Here is a 17881-nt window from a genome sequence, read left to right on the forward strand (position 1 = left end):
CAAGCCTTCAAAGACTTGTGACTGAAAGGTATGATATTCAAACGCTCAAGTGGTACAGCGCAATGCAAATAAGGTGGATTGCAAGAGCACAAGTCTGCTTATAATGCCAATCTTCTGTAGACACACGATTATTACAAATGTGGTACACTTCCGGCTTCTGGGATGGACAGGCTTGATTCCTGTGCATGCTTGCAGTGCATCGGAAGCTGGCTGATCAGCCATGACTATTTTTCTGTGCTCTCTATCACTTGAAACACTTATTACGTGGTTGTGGCTTCCTGCATGTTGAATACTCTGTGCAGGAAGCTGGCCACTCCGCCCGGGAATCCAAAAGTGATGTCAGCCATCTGCCACTGGAGCTCACGACTCTAATTCCAATTTCATGATCTTCTCTCCTTTTATGTTACTTCCCCTTTAAATGTTTATCAAATTCCCTTTTAAATGTTAACTTGTGGCAAAGTGTTCCATATTAAACCCGTACGCAACCTGGACATCAGGTTCGACCCCCAATTATCTTCCTCCCCCACATCCGGTCCCTCACCAGCACCGCTTTCTTCCACCTCCGACGCATCACCTGTCTCCACCAATAGCTCACTCCAAAAGCCGCTGAAACCCTGGTCCATGCCTTTTTTGTCACCTCTCGGCTGGACTATTCAAATGCCCTCCTCGCCGGCCTCCCCTCCACTACCATCCATAAAATCCAGGTCATACAAAACTCTGCCGCCCACATTCTTACCCGCACCAAACTCCACTCCCTGATTACCCCAGTCCTTGCCAGACTGCAATGGCTGTCTATCCCACAGAGGATCGACATCAAGATCCTCACCCATGTCTTCAAATCCCTCCATTCCTCTGCAACCCCCTACTTCTCTGACCTCTCTCCTCACAACTTTGCTCATTCCCTTCGTTCCACCGGGTCTGGCCTCCTCCTTGTCCCCCGAATCCTCCGCTCGACCCTTGGTGGCTGTGCCTTCAGACACCATGCCTCGAGACTCTGGAACTCCCTTCCTCACTCCCTTCGCCTCTCCCCCTCTCTTCCTATTTTCAGGTCTCGACTGAAGACGTTTCTTTTCAACCGCGCCTTTGGTCACCTTCCTCCCTCTCCCCCTGGCTTGGCCCCGGGATCCGTTACTGTGAAGCGCTCTGAGACACCATCCGGCGTGGAGGGCGCTATATAAATCCAAGTTGTTGTTATACTCTGAAAACCCTCAGCATGGAAAAGTTTCTTCTAATCTCTCCCTCCCCCAATTATCGGTTCCAGTGCCAATTTTGAGCTAATGCCCCTCCAACTGAACGTGAGCAAGACTGAGGCCCTGCTGATTGGCTCGTGCCAGCGTCTCCGCACTTCAGGCTATTGAACCTCCGCACACTCAACCTCACTAAGCCAGTCAGGAACCTGGGTGTCTTGTTTGATCCTGAACTATTCTTTCTCCCCCACATCCGCGCCATGGTATTGCCTACCACCATCTCCGCAACATTGCCAGACTCCGCCACTGCCTCACCCCTCAGGCTATCGAAACCCTCACCCACGCATTCGTCACATCAAGGTTCGATTATGGAAATTCCCTCCTCATCGGCCTTTCCAACTCTTCCTTTCACAAGCTGCAGATCATCTAAAACTCTGCAGCTCGTGTACTCTCACGCACCAGGCTCCATGACCCCATCATTCCCACCCTCGGCCGACTCGACTGGCTCCCCATCCCTCAGAGGATCGAATTCAAGATCTTCGTCCTCACTTTCAAGGCCATCCATGGCCTTGCCCCCTCCTACCTCTCTGACCTGCTGACTCCCTACCAACCTGCCCGCTCCTTCCATTCAGTGGGTTCTGGCCTGCTCCATGTCTCCCGCCCTAACATCGGTGGCCGGGCTTTCAGCCTCTCTGCCCCCACACTCTGGAACTCCATCTCACAGTTCCTTCGCCTCACTTCCTCAGCGCCTTGGGATGTCCTCCTGACGTGAAAGGCGCTTTATAAATAGAATCTTGTTGTTGTTGTTGTTGTTGTTCCTCCCTTGCCTCCTTCAAGGCCGGTCTCAAGACCCTCCTCTTCAATCGTGCCTTCAGTCACCCTCCCACCTCTCTGCCTTTCCTCACCCCTAACCCACCCTTCCCCCATGCTCAGGTCCTGACCCCTGATTGTCCAACACCTTGGGACGTCCTCCCAACATGAAAGGCGGTCTATAAATATAATTTTGTTGTTGTTGTTTGTTCATTTTTCTAGCAGTGTAATCATCTTTTGTTATCTATCCTCTCAAGACCATTCAGAAACTTTCGAAACCTTAACTAAATCTCCTCTTAACCTTCTGTGTTTCTGTAGAAACAGACTCAATGTTTGTGCCTTTCTTCATGAATATAACCTCTCCTTCCAGGTATAGTCTCTGTCAACCTATGTTGCACTCCTTCCGTGTCCTGATATGCTTTCTGCACTGAAGCATTAAAAGTCTCACGCAATTCAATATTCATTTATGTAGCACCTTTCATGGCTGAAGGACATACTCAAAGCACTTGTACTCTAACTGTACTCTAATTGCAGCCTAACAAATTGAACATCACTTCCTCTTTTATATTCAATGTCCTTTTTAAATAAAAGTCTTCTCGCTTGCCACTTGAACTTTCAAATGAATGCAGACCTGAACAGATGGAACAGGTCTGCATATATTCGAATATCCCACTCGCTGAGAGTGAGAGTGATAACTGAACTGTACATATTTTCTTCATCTACTCTGCTTCTTCCAAACAATTCGTATTTCAGCCAAAACAATGCAGACTTTGGATGCATCTGTGATGCTCCACTTCCCCTGAAAAAAAACATTGCTATTGTACTAGACAGCACATCTCCAGGGCCAGTGAATCCATGTGTGAGACATGGCCTTACTTAGGAGCTCTGACTATAAATGAAAGTAAACACTGTCTTACCCAACCACTACAAATCATTTTCTTCACTGAACACCAACCGGACCTCAAACACATTCTCTTGAATGTTGCCACATATCTGGCAGTTTGCAGGAGGGCTTCACAGAGACACTATTTACAAGTGGCTTCAAAGGATGGCAAGAGACGTGCGTCTTCAGATTGGACAATTACTCCACAAGGTCGGATCATGTACTTCCAATACCTGCAGATAGATTTGATTTTGCATAGCCAAACTTCTATTACCTCCACATTTGACAATGCCTCCAGGACCCAGTCACGTTTCTCAAAATCTAATACAAACCAACTCCATAACAATTCCATTTATAGTGCGCCTTTCACGTCGGGAGGACGTCCCAAGGCGCTGACCATGTATGACACACAACATCACTATTCTCAGAGCGATTGACCGAGGCTGGACCCAATAACTTCAGTTACAGCAGATTGAGAGAGCTCTGAGTTCTCCGTGTACGTATCTCACCTGACACAAACTGCATTCAAGTTAGTGCTGGGTTCTGGCGTCAGTAAAGCCAAAAGTATACATGCCTGCAAAATTCATGTCATACCATGACTACAGTCCTTCTGGGAAGAAGTCCTGGAGGCCAAGTAGTCTTTAATTAGCCTCAATTTGAGGCCAACCCCACAGTTATTCAACAAGGAACTTTTGTCTTTTGCTTAGTTCTCATTCCTTATAGTGAGAAAGTGCATGTGATAGATGCTGTAAAACCTCAAATCCCTCTCAAGAAACATGGACTGTTGGCATATCTGCCCATCAGATGATAAACAGAGCGCAGCTTAAGATGCGCCTTAAAATGTAGGCTCATCCCAACAGAGTCCCTCCATCCCTGGTTGCCTCCTCCTCCTTGCGGTAGTCCTTTTCTCCATGTTCCCACAGCTATAAAGAACAAGACTAATCAAGGCTGGAACACTCATTATCTTCTAAAATGCCCACAGCTTGGTCATTAGCACAGTAAAATTATATTTGGATAACACCTTTCACGTCGAGATCCCGTGTTCAATGAAAGAAGCATCAAAGTGCGATTGATGACAAGCATTCAGTCCAGGTCAATTAATGGAGGTATAAGAATAGTTTTGTGTTCTGGAGACTTGCTATATTACCTAATGTGGTAAGGCAGACACCTTGTAGAACTTTTCCTCAGAAGTATTGGAATGGAATTCTTAGCAGGGTGGATTGCACATGGAGTGGAGCTTCTGGGATTGAATAGCCTTTCCTTTTTCATGCTTTCATCTGGAACCTTCCCTATTCATATATGTAAGGAAGTATCGAGCCTTCAAGCAGAATGTGTTGCTTATTCACCCATCTGGTTTAAGCATATTCTGTTGCAGGTAGTAATAGAGAGGAAAGTGTTTGAGGGCTTCCACGGGTGGTCTTTGTGGAGGCAGCTGCTGCGGTTACCTGAAAGACCACCTCTGAATACTGTACAAAAAGTCTGATTCCCAGAGGAATACAAAAGTGCTATGGGTGAGAAATTCTACCTGGGTCTAGATTTACACTATTTAGGTAGCATTTCAGGATCCAGAATTTGGCAAATTATTGAATTCAGTCTTCATTTTGAAGCCAGTTTTCTCTAGTACTTAAAAAAAGTTCCAGAAAACTGGCTTCAAAATTATGGCTGTATTTAAAGATTTCTGATCACCCTGAAATGCAACATAAATAGTGCAGTAAATTTATTGAATATGCTCCATAGGGAGATGGTGGAAGCAGAAAATGTTTTTTTCAAGAACAATTAGTTAGATTTCTGCTGAAAAATAATATCTCGGGACACAGTACATAGTTTGGGACACAAAATATCAAGCGATTGGCAGGATGATGGAAGGGGAACCAGATGGACCTTGGTCTTCTTTCGCCTGTCTCCCGCCCTGTCCTGTGACAGGATAGGATGGGAGGCTACAGTTTGGCCCTTCAATAGACCAGAAGCCTCTGCAATCATCTGAGCATGTGCGCCCAAGCTCCACCGAGTACCCGCACCAGACACAACTCTCCCTTGTGACCCGGGAGGACCCATGCCTAACTGATCACTCTGGATAACTCATCACTGAGCCCTTTCCCTTGGAGTGATGTTCATGATGTCTCTTGACACCATAAACCTCCCCCTGTCAATGGTACTGTTCCCACCCCATTAAAAACCGCCATTATCACTCTTATCCTTAAAAACCCTCTCTGGACCCATCCCTGGACTCCCAAACTACCACCCCTTCTCCAACCTCCCTTTCCTCTCCAAGGTCCTGGAATTAGTTGTTGCTTCCCAGCTTCGCTCCTTCCTCTCCCGCCACTCTCTTCACAAACCCCTCCAATCAGGTTTCCGTGTCACCCACAGCACAGAAACAGGCCTGGTAAAAGTAACAAATGATGTTCTATCCATCTGCAACCAGGGCTCCCTCTGGCTCCTCATCCTCTATGACCTTTCAGCTGCCTTGGACACCGTCGACCACTCTATCCTCATCCAACGCCTCTCTTCTCACCTCAACTTTCACGGCTCTATCCTTGAATGGTTCAGATCATAACTTTCACACTGACTCCACTTCATCTCCACAAACGGTTTCTCCTCTAGCACACCATCTCGTGCGGCATTCCTCAGGGATTTTCTCTTCAATATTTACATGCTCCCTCTTGGTGACATCATCCACAGACATGGGGTCAACTTCCACATGCATACGGATGACACCCAACTGTGCCTCTCTGTCTCCACCCTTGACTCCAGGACCACTGCTGCGCTCACAGAATGTCTGTTGGACATCAAGTCCTGGATGACAGCTAATTTTCTTCAGTTGAACGTCAACAAGACCGAGGCTCTCCTGATGGCTCCCGTCAGCACCTCCACACCTCAGGCACTGACAGAATCACCATCCATGGTTGCATACTCTACCTTGCTAAGTCAGTCCGGAACCTTGGGGTCTTGTTTGCCCCTCAACTATCCTTTCTACCCCACATCTGTGCCATGACCCGTTCTGCCTTCCCCCACCTCCGCAATATTGCCCGGCTCTGCCACTGTCTCACACCGCAGGCCGCCAAAACCCTCATACATGCTTTCATTACATCGAGGCTGACTATGCAAACTCATTGCGTGTTGGCCTTCCCATCTCCTCCCTTCATAGGCTGCAGATCATCCAGAACTCTGCAGCCTGTGTCCTCTCCCGCACTAGACTCCGTGACCCTATCACCTCCATCCTCGCCTGTCTCCACTGGCTTCCCATCACACAGAGGATACAGTTCAAGATCCTGGTCCTCACCTTCAAAGCCCTTCACAGTCTTGCTCCTCCCTACCTCTGCAACCTCCTAACCCCCTACCATCCTGCTCGCTCCTTCTGCTCAGTGGGCTCCTGCCTGCTTCACTTCCCCTGCCTCACTCCTCCCACTATTGGCAGGCTGGCCTTCTGCCACTCTGCCCCAACCCTCTGGAACTCCATTCCGCAGTCCCTCTGCCTTGACCCCTCCCTTGTCTCCTTCAAGACCCATATCAAGACCCTCCTCTTCGACTGTGCTTCCATTTCCCTGCTTCACCCCCTGCCCTCCACTCACCTGACCCCCAGCTCGGGTCCGAAACTATTGTTGCTGCTGTTATTATCGGGAGTTTAGTTGAAAGTAACCCCAGTGAAACTAGTTCAGACATTCTTCTGTCTTCTAAATAACCTTATTGATTAATTTATAAAAGAATCAATATGGTTGATTCATCGTCAGTTCCGCCACTGCCTCACCCCGCAGTCCACCGAGACCCTCAACCATGCAATCATCACATCCAGGCTCGACTATGCTAACTTCGTGCTCATTGGCCTTCCCAACACTTCCTTCCGCAAACTGCAGATTATTCAGAACTCTGCAGCTGGTGTGCTCTCCCGCACTATTCTCCATGACCCTATCATCTCCACCCTCACCCGGCTTCGCTGGCTCTCCATCCCCTAGATGATAGAGCTCAAAATCCTTATCCTCACTTTGAAAGCCCTCCGCAGCCTTGTTCCTTGATATCTCTGTGACTTGCTAACCCCATGCCTGTCTGTGCCCTCTGCTCAGTGGACTCTGACCTGCTCCAAATCCCCTGCCCTGCTCCCCCCCACACGCCATCAGCGGTCGGACCTTCAGTCTTTCTGCCCCCACCATTTGGAATTCCATCCCACAGTCCCCTTGCCTCACCCCCTCCATTCCCTCCTTCAAGCCTGTCTCAAGACCTTCCTCTTCCACCACACCTTCAGTCACCTTCCTGATGTGAAAGGCACTATATGAATGTCATTTTTGTTGTTATAAAATAAAGATGCTTATTAATTTTACTTACATGCTTTCCTCAGTAACTCTGAAAATGCTTCCTTAGAGTTGACATAAATACAATAAAAACAACAATAAACAGATTCTGTAATTCCTCTAGCACTGCAAAGATTTCCCAATAACAGAGATAGTATTCTGTTCACAAAATACGCAACCACTACACTTCACAATATATCCTAAAATTTGAGATGTCCTCCCGACATGATAGGCGCTGAATCAAATATAAGAATTATTACTTTTATTCTTATTTTAAAGATTGACCGAGAACAATATATTCATGCATTCCAAATTTAAATTTATAGCAGAGAAAATGTTCGCTTTAAATTTATCCTGTGGAGTCCGATTCCCGGCAAGATGAAATGTTGGGCAAGTTTCCTCACTCGACACCCTCTGTTTACCTAGCAGTAAGTAGGAACTTGATTGGTAGTTGATTGGCAAATTGCTTTTCTGGGGGTAATAATTCCTTCAAAACAAAATAATAATAAATTGGTCAATTCAATCCATGACTGTTTGTGGGACACTCCTGTGCTTAATTGGCTGCCGTGTTTTGCCAACAAAATATACAGTCAATTCACTTTACAGTATAATCTGTGCAGCGCTTTGAGGTGTCTTGAAGACGTGATAAGGCGCTATATCAAATGCAAGGACTTTGCTATTATTAGTAGTACTTTTTAACAATCAAAATGTCAGATCATGTTTCAGTACATAATTTATTTAATCTATTGTCCTACAGAAATATAAGCATGAAATGTATGACATTTTGCAATGCGTTCTTTGTAAAAATTATCAATTTTTTTAAATAGAATAATAGGCCTTTGAGCAGAGGGGCTTTGAGCTTTTGTTTGAAGTACAGGTTTCAAAGTCTCAAGCTAGCAAAATCTGAGCAATTTGCAAAGCTATCTGTCTTTTAACTTAGCTGCTACTGCTGTTTTGAGTGGATATCAAAGGGAAACCGCAACAGAGATTAAAAGGAATGTATACAGCAATAAAACTTTTCTGAGCTTGCCAGCCAGCAGTGACAGCATGATAATTAACTCCTGTACATTTCGTGGCTGCCTCTGTCACACAATGCTTTTTTCAACTAGAGAATGTTTTATTTGACTTTGTATATGTTAACAAATGCGAGTTAAACCGACAAAAGAAAATAGGCTAAAACTGTGCTTGCTGATCACTACAAATGTTGCGGACTCCAAAAACATGGTTCAAGTAAAACCCACCTTATTGTGAAGGTTTCAAAGTATGAAGAAACAACTGATATTTCGGCTGCTTTCAAGTTGCCCTAACGTTTTATGGGGGTTCCAAGGTGAACTTGAGGCAGCAGAAACACATGATATTTAACAAGACAAGAATGTTTGCCTGCCTCTAGCTTTTCTGCTTCTGTCCTGGTTGCAGCTGAGTTGCCTTTCACACGGCACCCTGTGTTCATGCCAACTTTTTTCTGACCTATAAAAGGAAGCAAAAATATTTTTTAACAAATGTAAGTAGCAACATATTGGTAAATGGATACATGGGTAGATATGTGCAGAGAAGATTTTTTTCCCTTACTTTTTAAACTTCTATTTCTGTAGATAATTAGGAGCCAGATTCAGCTTAGATCCTATTAAATCTGCTTTGACCAGGACTTCAAATGCTCTGGCCATTTCATTTTTGTTTTCTGGTCAACCTTGTTTGCAGGTGCGAACAGAGTTTTCAAGAAGCCTTCAACAATTGCTTATACATGTGCAAGTTTCCTTACTCCACACGTCTCTGTTTACCTAGCAGTAATTAGGATCCTGGTTGTTGGTTGATTAGCAGATCGCTTTTCCGGGGATAATAATCCCTTCAAAAAAGTAAACACAAAATAATAATAATTTGCTCACTCAATCCATAATTGTTTGTGGTACATTGCTGTGCACAGTTGGCTGCCATGTTTTGCCCACAAAATATATAGTGAATTCACTTTACAGTATATTCTGTGAAGCATTTTGAGACGGGTCGAATATGTAATAAGCCGCTATATTAAATCCAAGAATTACTATTATTATTATTACTTATGAAACAAGCACCTTTGTTGGTGGGTTCAGAGCTCAGGATTCCAACACTACCACTTCAGATACTGACTGAAAACGAATCATCAGTGATTATCATACTCCATTCACATTTGCCCTGTAAGGATTTGAAGATAAATGTTGAATAGACTTGTGATTTTGAAGTGTCCAGAATTGGGCTAGTTTGTGCTAGTAGCCTGAATACTGTACTTAGATTGGGGCATTTGAAGCATAAATGATAACTCCATTATATTGTTTGCAATTGTTTTTGTCATTTCTGCCTATGAAAACTTTTCTGCTTACAAAGAAGGCAAACATCTGATAAAATTAAAGCCACAAATGCCTTATTAAGTACCCCTCCTCCCTTGTAGATGAGACGATGTCCATGGTCTTGCTCTCAAGTAACCAGACATTCTGCAAATATCACAAATAATTTGGCAAAACGAAAATTCGAATTGATGCTTCCCATTCCCTCTTGCAAATAGTTTGTGAATTAGTTCCCCTCTGTTAGTTTGGAGGCTGGGTAGATAGTCTACTGTTTAATCTCATCTATCACCCCTGACCTCACTATAAACTAGAAACAAACCAGCTTATTTATTGCTTTGGGCACTTGGAATCTCTTAGTGCAGTTCGCAGTAGTAAATATTTAGCAGTTAAAAATGCAATGGTCCGTGTTTATTATACTTTCTCCAGCTATCAACAGTTCTCAGCATAAGATAAGGGAAGTCAGGTCAGGCTTGTTTGAACATTAAGTCTGCTGGTGATTTGTGAACTTCAGTTTCCTATAAAATAAAGAGCAAAAATGAACCACCCATTGAATTATTTTGTGTGAAAAAAATCTTCGGGATCGATTTATCTTTTGCAAGGAATGGTGAGACTGGACCAGGTCAATTTGCTGGAGGCTGGGCCAATTCTTTTCAGATATAGTAATTGAGGGCAGGTCACATCTGAGTCCCGGCACTCAAGGGTTGCAACTTCTCTGCTGATTGGAAGGACATGAATGAGTCCTTGTAGTGGTCTTAAAGTCTTAGAGACTTAAATCCTTAAAAAGAAATGATCTTTCTTTGCTATGGCTACTGAATAATTTGACAAACTTCAAAACCACTACTTACACAGTCTCTTTTGCATATAGAAGTAGTATTATCACAGGAGGAATTGAACTTATGTGGAGGCGTTTTGTGGGTATTTTATTTATGTTTGAAAGTCCAGGGCATTGGCCAAGCCCTATCATTAAATCTCAGTTAAGAACAGTTATTCCAATTGAGGATCCCATTCTGAGTTATAACACAAGACTGGATACCTAGTCAATTATTCTTTTCAGTAACAAAAGATGTTTAAAAGAGTAATATAAAAAAGTGCTTTGGGATGTTCTTCTGATGTGAAAGGTGGTATATAAATGTAAAAATGTATTGTGTTTAGATATTTGGATAGTAGTTGTGTTAACGGTATTGCTAAAGGGCAGGATATTTGATTTAAAAGATCTACCAAAATCTAATAAACTGGTTGGACCAGCTCGATGGGCTGAATGGTCTCCTCGTGTTCCTGTTTCTCTATACTTTTATCCAGGGTTCAGCTCAGACAATAACTTCCGAAAGTTGCAATAGTTCATGAGAGCAAAGTAGCATCTCAAACAATACCAAAAACTGGAATCTAATGGAGTCCTGTAGCTCAGTGGTTAGAGCACTCACTTTGCAAGTGAGAGACCTGGGTTCAATTCCAGGCAGGGTGAAACCTTGGGCAAGTTTCCTTACTCCACACGCCTAATAATAATCCCTCAAAAAAACAATAATAAATTGGTCATTTCAATCCACGACTGTCTGTGGGACACTGCTGTGTGCAATTGTCTGCCACACTTTGAGATGTGTAGAAGATGTGAAAAGCGCTATATCAAATGCAAGGATTATTATTATTATCTAATAGCAATAATGGATTTCTAGCTACATTTCATTTAGACATAGGGATATGACCTCTGGAACCAGACACGTAGATTGTTCAGATAACACCTAGAACAACAGGTTTGTGTCCAGTTAGCTGACCTGGCCACTAAAGAGTGGAAAATTTAGTTACATAGGATTTCCCTCCGCTAACTGAAATAAATCAACAATAAATTGTTTATCAATATAAACAAATTGTTTATCTATTTTATACCACTAATATGGAAAGATGAACCAAATTTAAAAAAATTAATATTATATAGTTCATGCTGTTACATTTGATGCTTGCATTATTTTAACATGAGTAACTGAACCTACATATGACGAGCCTCATAAGTTGACTGGAACAATATTACCACAGCTGTATTGTGTTAAGTTTGAAGACCTGACATAGTACAAGTATTAAATTAATTTAAAATATCACTAAAATGATAAAAGATGCAAAACATACTTTAGTATTTAACCAATTCCAAGTTACAACTCACCACATAATAAAACGTCAACAAAACATACCCAAATATGTTGAGATCTCAAGATTGCTTTTCAAAAGAACAAGTTTGTTTGGCCAATTACCCTATTCCTATGAATTAAATTTTCCTGAAGAGATTCCCTAATGTGATGGTTGCTTTACTGCAGTTATTAAGTTACTATGGCCGGAACTGAATGGTAATTGGAAAATAAGAACTAAAATGAGGATATTGTATTTTTTTCTCAGTGTTTAAGATCAGCTCTTCTGAACATTCTAAGAATGGAGATGTCCAGAGGGAGCTCAGTCTGTCTTGACAGCCTAAAGCTGTGCTCTAGCAACAGAGTACATTAGTTCTGTTTTGTTCAGTGACTTAGTATGATAGGAGTCTAAGTAGTATATTCTGTGAAGCGCTTTGAGACATCTCAATGATGTGATAAGGCGCTATATCAAATGCAAGGATTATTACTATTATTATTATTATAGCACCTAAATGTGTTTATGATACACCCAGAATGTATTGGACACTTGTACTGACTGCTTTTTACAGCATTAATTTGTTCACAGAATTGATGGGTTTTGATCTGAATACAGAGGTTTATATTTGATTTTCAGGGTTTTTAGTCAGGACCTTTATTAAATTTTGATCAGTTTAATATTTTTCACAGTTCTCATGGAGTTCTGACTATTTTCTGTTCACATTTTTTTTGTGGTATTTTTGGTGCTCGTCACACTGAGCATTTTTAAATTCCTTTTTTTGAGTCCTTTGCTTCCCCAAAGCACTAGCTATTGCCAAGGTATCTTTTTCATGTTGGCTTCTGTTGCCTTCTGCTGCTGCACTAAGTAACCAGTCTTCAAGTGTCAGTCTTGGAAGTGAGTATCATTAGGTGATCAACAAGAGGGCACATTACAGCCAAGATCAATCCCTCTCCTTTGACATCCATACATACTTTATAATAGAAATTATTGGATAGCATTCGAGGGTGGGAACCCTGATTGCTTTGTCTATTCCCTTGCAGGATGTTATTGTCAATTATACAGCCCAGCCCACCAACCCAACTGAGATCAGCTAACTCAGAACGTCTGGTAATGAAATACAGAACTTAACAGCTTTGAGGTACAATCTACATCAGATGGTGTCTTTACCCACTGGGCAATCAAGCAACTGGTCCTCTGCTTTATATAAAACATATTGCTTTCTTTGCTTTTCCTTTCCTTTTGATTTATATTTGTTTTAAAACACTAAGCTTTTTACAGATCTTTTTTTCTCAGTCTTTTCCTCTTTGTACATTTCCCCTCCACATGGATATATATAATAAATAAAAACAGTTAGGGCCGTCAGCTGTCCCTCACACTGAAGATTCATTTGCAATTACTCACAACCAGAAGTCACATTAGCACTCTGTATTCTGTTTGCAAACATTGCATCCCATAACAAAAGAGTCGATGGGAGTGTGGACAACCTTTTTGACTTAAAAAGAGAACACAAAGGTAATTCCTTTATGAACAAATTGATAGCATAGTGGGAATTGCTTGATCTGTGGTGTGCTGATCAATAGAGAGAAACACTTTGCTTTTTGAGCACACTGAAAAGGCAACTTTTACAATTAGAAAAAAAATCACAACATAACCCGAGCTCTATCAAACACATTCAATTTATATCCTGTGTCAAATTCTCTTTGTTTGCTGCTTACAGTTATTTTTAACTGTACATGGCAGCATATTGTCAGAACACCTGAGCTAATAATGTTGGGTGCTCAAATTAATTGTAAAGAGCTTTTGCTTTTGTTGTAATATTGTAGAGCCAATGAAACCAGACTAATGTACACTGTAAGCAACAAAAAAGCATTCAGCTAATGGCATTTCAAGAACACACAGAATGCACAGGCAGAAATCTTATAGATCAGAAACAAAGAAGGTCTTATTTAAATCATCCTGTTTATATTTATTTATGCTTCACAGGCCTGATATTCCATCTGATATTTGCATGGGAGACCATTTTGCCTTTAAGATTCACTCTTAATCTGGAGGCTGTTTTTCGGCAGCTCTTAAAAAGAACCAGCTTCAGATTAAGACTTGAATTTTAGACTTTTTGTATAATTCTGCACCATTTTAAATTTTGAGACAAGATAGTCTTACAGGGTAAGATCAGGTGGAATTTTGAGCTCTATGTTTCATTGTAAAAAAATCCATTATATTGTGTATCATTGTTACCATGATGGAAAGCAGAATATTATTGATAGTTCTATCTGACTAAGGAACAAGTGTTCATATGCCATTCGGTTGCGGATGTCTTCTATCCAATTTTACACTCAATAAACTAATTGTGTGGAAAGCTCATGAGGAAAGCAATAAACTGTGGTTAGATTACAGTCTCTGATGAGAATACAAAACTATGCAGTTGATTTGAAAGAGTATGTGTGCATGAGAAAGAATGGATGCGGGTTGGTTAATTTCATGTTGAAGAGCACATATACCACATAGTGAATGTATCAGATACCAAGTGCACTGTACAGCTCTGCCAATACAGCCTGTGCATGGTTGTCTCTGGGCACTCTGTCATATCAATCACTTCAACTGAATGTTAGCATGGGGTTAACTTCTGCATGTATGCGGATGACATCCAACTCTATTTCTTTGCCTTAACCCTCGACTCCAGGACCACTGCTGTCAGACCATTTCCTGGATGAGAGCCAGTTTTCTTCAGTTGAATGTCAACAAAACCAAACCCTCAAGCTTGGCTCCCACAGGCACCTCCTCACTTCAGGCGTTGACAGCAGGACCAACCATAGATGCACTCTCCCTTTCACTGAGCCAGTAGAGAACCTGGTGTCTTGTTAGAGCCTCAATGCTTTTAAACCCTACATCCATGCAATGACCCCTTTGGCCTTCCCCCACCTCCACAACATTGCCTACGTCTGACACTACTTCTGCCCTCAGGCTGCCGAGATCTTCATCCACGCTTTCATTGCATCCAGGCTTGACTGTGCTGAACTCCGCTCACTGGATTTCCGAACTCTTCCCTTCAAAGCTGCAGGTTATTTAGAAAGCTGCAGCTCGTGTCCTGTCTCACCCTATACTCTGGGACGCAATCACCTTCATCCTTGCCTGACTTCACTGGCTCCCCATCCACCCGAGGATCGAGTACAAGATCCACGTATCACTTTTAACGCCCTCCATGGTATTGCTCCTCTTTACCTCTGCAACCTACTAAAATATTATCAATCTGTCTGCTCTCTCTGCGTGGCAGACACCGGCCTGCTCCATGTCCCCCATCCGGCCCTCTCACCATCAGTGGTTGGGTCTTCAGCCTCTCTATGCCACTCTTTGGAATGCCTCTCCTTTGCCTGCTTCAAGGCCCATCTCAAGACCTTCCTTTTGACCATGCCTTCGGTCATCCTCCACCTCCACCTCCCTTGCTCTCCACCCCTCTTGATTCCAGCTTGGGTGTAAGCCCTTCATGTCCTGCACATTGGTAGAGCCAAACAACAGTGCTATTTTGGCGGTCCCAGTCTGACGTTATGTTGAGTAATTTATGTTAAAACAAGCCTATTTGTCCCATTTGTGTAGTTAGCATTCAGTAAACATTTGCCAGTTAATATTTTAGTGTTAAGTGTGGCGTTACTGGGGTAAAATATATTGAAAGCAACAAGAACAATCAGTGTCTCCCCACTTGCGGTTCTGAAATCTTTAAACTTCCCTGCCTATCCCTCAGACTTGCCAAATCTGTATGCAACATTGGCATCAGGTTCAATCCCCAGCTCCACCATAAACAAGGTTAAAATGATGCACCGTACCAGGCTCCACACCCCCATCACCCCGGTTCTTGTCAGGTTCCATTGACTCCCTGTTGCATAACAGATCGGTTTCAAAATTCTAATTATCACTTTCAAATCTCTTTACACTCTGACACCTCCCTACATCTCTGATCTGCTCACACCCCACTCCACAACCGCCGCCTTCGCTACATCTTCTGCACACCCCTCGTCCCCTCTGCTCTACCATTGTGCTTTCAGCCACTATGACCCGAATCTCTGAAACTCCTTGCCTCAATCCTTCTGTCTTGCTCTCTCTTTGCCCTTCTTCAAATTACACCTGTTTGACTGTACCTTCAGTCACCTTCCTCTCTTTCCACCTTGGCATCAAACCACACCGCTGTTGAACGCTTTGAGAAGTTACTCATATAAAGGATGGTATATAAATTCAAGTTGTTGATGCTGTTGTTGTAATGAACCTAATAAGGTGGTGTGGATGGTACCCTTGTGGAAGAAGGTCACATTCATTCCAGAACATGGACAGTGATAACAACAAAATTACATTTCTAAAGTGCCTTTCACATAGGGAGGACATCCCAAGTCGCTGAAAAGTCTGGGATCAGGACCCAAGTGTTGGGGGGGTAGGGTTGGGATGAGGAGGGAAAAGAGGTAGGAGGGCAAAGAGGTAGGAGGGCAAAGAGGGAGGAGTGCTCCTGAAGGCATGGATGAAAGGAGGGTCTTGAGTCATGCCTTAAAGGAAGCAAGGCAGGGAGTGAGGCAAGGGGTTTGTGGGATGGAATTCCAAAGAGTGGGGGCAGAGAGGCTGAAAGACCGGCCGCCGATGGTAGGGCAGATCGGGCGGGAGACATGGAGCAGGCCAGAGCCTGCTGACCGGAGGGAGTGGACAGGTTGATAGGAGGTCAGCAAGTCAGAGATGTAGGAGGGGGCAAGGCCTTGGAAGTGAGAACGAGGATTTTGAATTCTATCCTCTGAGGGATGGGGAGCCAGTGGAGCCGGGCGAGGGTGGGGGTGAACTATTGTGGGCGAGGACACAAGCTACAAAGTTCTGGATGATCTGCATCTTGTGGAGGGAAGAGTTGGCGAGGCCAACAAGGAGGGAGTTTCCGTAGTCGAGCCTAATATGTGTATGAGGGTATTGGCGGCCTGAGGGGTGAGGCAGTGGCGGAGTCGAGCAATGTCGGACAACTTGCATTTAAATAGCCAGCTTTACGCGGGTTAGCATCCCGGAGCACTTGGACATTATATTATCACCTATTAAAAAAGTAAAAATTATGTTCATCTAATCGATGCTATCCACGTTAGAGTACAAATATTATGTGCAGGCTAGTCTTAGGCATACAGGAAGCATGTGCATTAATTGCTCACACTGTTTAGGCACAAGCATGAACAGCAGTGGAACAAAGAGATTTGGAATAATATGGTTTCTGGTTTCTTCATACTTATGAAACCCAGCTGTGTAATTTCTCTCTTCTTTATGGGTGGTGCTTTAAACCTGCAGTATATGGCTACATCATATGTGACATGCAGTGTTGAAATATTACTACGAGGTTATGAAGAGCAGAAGTTAACACATAACAATTCTGTTGAAGCCATAAAATAACATTCACAGTGCTTCTACCTTGAAAGTAAAACCAATTTTAGTATTACTCTGAGCTTGTGCCATCTTCTCTCCTAACCTCTTTATTGAGCAAAGGAGTTCTCAAAACACTAGTTCTACAGTTGCAACATGCTTTGCTTTCCTTGGACAAAAAATCTTTCAAAACATTGTGTTTTAACCTCTTTGTTTTTAATGGATGATTGAAAATGGGAGACAGTGAAATTAATTTGCAACAACTGCCAACATACTGTTGATATATTGATCCCGTTGTTTGCATGGTGCCAAATCGGCACATGGATTATTTAGCATTCTAATCCAAACTACTATGTTGAAATTCTTGATTTTTGCTTTTCTTTGTTTTCATTTCGATCAGTTACAAATCCCACAAATCCTCTTAATCGAGATGTAATTAACAAAATGTGGAATGAGAATGGAACTGGAAACTCTCAAAACCTATCATTGAAAGTATTCATCATAACAGAGCAGAAAAGCCTGTGTTTTTTTAACCTATCTCAACTAGCTATAGTGTTGATTTTCTTTAATTTCGTAGTCTGTCTTGCTTGGTGCCATCTGCAAAGATTAGCTACCTTTCACTGAAAATCCATGTCACTGATGTTTATTGCAAACAGAAGAAAGTTCTCCTCAAGGACCTCAAATTTTATCTCTTCCCCACTTCAGCCTCTCTCTCCAGAATATTTCTCCCTAGGCTTCAATTCCTATAGCCGATTATTAATTCATGCACTTATCTTACCTTTGTTATCCACCGATCTCAGTTTGTCTTGTAGCAATTTGTTGAAGGCCTTTTGGAAAACTAGGTGCACTGCATCACTGTGGATTAAGGATGTCATTTGCTCAACAGTAATCTATAAATTTGGTTAGATGAGACCTACCTGC

The sequence above is a fragment of the Callorhinchus milii genome, unplaced genomic scaffold, assembly GCF_018977255.1.
Source record: "Callorhinchus milii isolate IMCB2004 unplaced genomic scaffold, IMCB_Cmil_1.0 Scaffold2, whole genome shotgun sequence".
In the NCBI taxonomy this organism is placed as follows: domain Eukaryota; kingdom Metazoa; phylum Chordata; class Chondrichthyes; order Chimaeriformes; family Callorhinchidae; genus Callorhinchus; species Callorhinchus milii.